We start from the raw sequence: 2,250 nt of genomic DNA on the forward strand, positions 1-2,250 counted from the left end.
ATTTTCCAAGGTCTTGATAGAAACCGCCTGACTCTTGCACAACAGCTTAAGTTCCTCAAAATCAGCACTAGTAGGTGCAACTGCACTTCCCTGTTGAGGAGATGATTGCCTTGTAGCATACTGCTGTGGTTGCTGGAATCCAGGTGGGTTAAACTGTTTACTTACTCCTTGCTGATATGTTGGCTGAATAGCATTCTGATTATTCCCCCAGCTGAAATTTGGATGATTTCTATTGTTAGGATGATAGGTCGCTGGCACAGGCTGCTGTTGTCGCTGATAATTATTCACATACTGAACAGATTCGTTGACAAGAGAACACTGATCCGTAGCATGAGAACCTGCACAAAGCTCACAAACCATAGCTATTTGATTAACTCCATACGTAGCCAGAGAATCAACCTTCATTGATAGCGCTTGGAGCTGAGCTGCAATAGCGGTGGCTGTATCAACTTCCAGAATACCTGCTACCTTGCCTGACGTCATCCTCTGAGTTGGGTTTTGATGCTCGTTTGCAGCCATTGTCTCTATAAGATTATACGCCTCAGTATAGCTTTTAGCCCATAAGGCTCCTCCAGCTGCTGCATTGAGCATGGGCCGAGATTGGGCCCCCAAACCATTATAAAAACCAGTGATTACCATCCAATCCGGCATTCCATGATGTGGACATTTTCTCAACATTTCCTTGTAGCGTTCCCAAGCCTCGCACATAGATTCTGTAGGTTGCTGCGCAAACTGAGTAAGGGCACTCCTCATAGCAGCAGTCTTTGCCATTGGATAAAACTTTACCAGAAACTTTTGCACAAGATCTTGCCACGTAGTGATGGACCCAGCTGGTTCAGAATGTAACCAGTCTTTAGCTTTATCCCTCAGTGAGAATGGGAAAAGCCTCAACTTGATAGCCTCATCAGTCACGCCATTATACTTAAAAGTGCTGCAGATCTCGACAAAATTCCTTATGTGCATGTTGGGGTCTTCAGTTGCCGTTCTTCCAAAAGAAACAGAATTCTGCACCATCTGAATAGTGCCCGGCTTGATTTCAAAGGTGTTAGCTTGAATAGCCGGATGAAGGATGCTTGACTGAATGTCATCAATTTTAGGCCGAGAAAAATCCATAAGAGCTGGATCAGCTTGAACAATACGATCTCCCATGTTTACTGGTTCTTTCTGCTCAGTTCCTGAATCCGAATCCTCAAAATCTAACTTCTCCGGAGTATCAAGAACTTCGTCTTTCTCCTCAGCTGTATCTAAGGTCCTCTTGCGAGCACGAGAACAAGTTTGCATAAACGCTTGCTAAAGTACCTGAAACACAACCGAAAAGAGTAATTAACTACTACGTCCTAATCACTGAGTCCTAATGACCAATGATGGTAAGTACATAAACTAAACAAATACGCCGAGTCCCCGGCAGCGGCGCCAAAAACTTGTTAGGACGAAAACACGCACTAATATTCACGCAAGTATACGCGTTCGCAAGTAATATAGAATACTTTCTAGTTCGTTCCCTCAGAGACTCAGACTAATTTATTGTCTAATTTAACTCACTCACCAATGTATGATTACTGCTCAATATTAAGATAATAACACTTAAAATTGTTGATTAAATATTAACTATAATTAACTACTTAATTAACCACTTAACTAACACTTCAATTTATCAATAATAAAACACTCATGAGATCACAACTTCATTATTACTTCCTTCTATAGCCATTGTTATTACCTTTAGCATGTGACAGTGATGATATTAATCGAATAACACGAAACTGATAAAAGACAACTTTCATTGTACTAATACCATTCTACCAAGCATCCACAATTAAGATAGAAGTTGAATAGTCATCAATCATGTTGAGTTCCTATATGTCTACAGAAATTGACAACACAACGATTTAAGCACAAGTTATTCCTTTTGATTACATAGGGCAAATAAAACTGTTAGAGTTACCCACTAATCATGCACAACGTACATGAACCTATGCTAGCATGGCAAGTTCTAAATCTCAAGATCCACCGTCGCTTCACAAGAGATTAACACCATATCTTATATGTTCACGACGCACATAAGACGAATACGCACAACCAATACTAGATATCATGCAATCATCACACACTAAAGTATTAAACAAAAAACTAAAGAATTCCATAATAAATCCGTTGCAACCCCATGATCACAATTAGCCCATAATAGAACTTATTGCCATCATGGGTTCATATGAAATCATGATAAACAACACAAGAATATAATAACTA

At 39.9% G+C, this 2,250-nt stretch overlaps 1 non-coding gene across 1 annotated transcript; it reads left to right on the forward strand.

Annotated features, from left to right (window-relative positions):
* The first annotated feature begins 649 nt into the window (after positions 1-649).
* LOC141669535 (small nucleolar RNA R71) lies at positions 650-756 on the forward strand. The gene has a single exon (XR_012553809.1). It is a non-coding gene; the product is annotated as a small nucleolar RNA R71 (small nucleolar RNA).
* The last annotated feature ends 1,494 nt before the right edge of the window (positions 757-2,250 follow it).

Source organism: Apium graveolens, chromosome 6 (genome assembly GCF_009905375.1).
Source record: "Apium graveolens cultivar Ventura chromosome 6, ASM990537v1, whole genome shotgun sequence".
NCBI lineage: Eukaryota > Viridiplantae > Streptophyta > Magnoliopsida > Apiales > Apiaceae > Apium > Apium graveolens.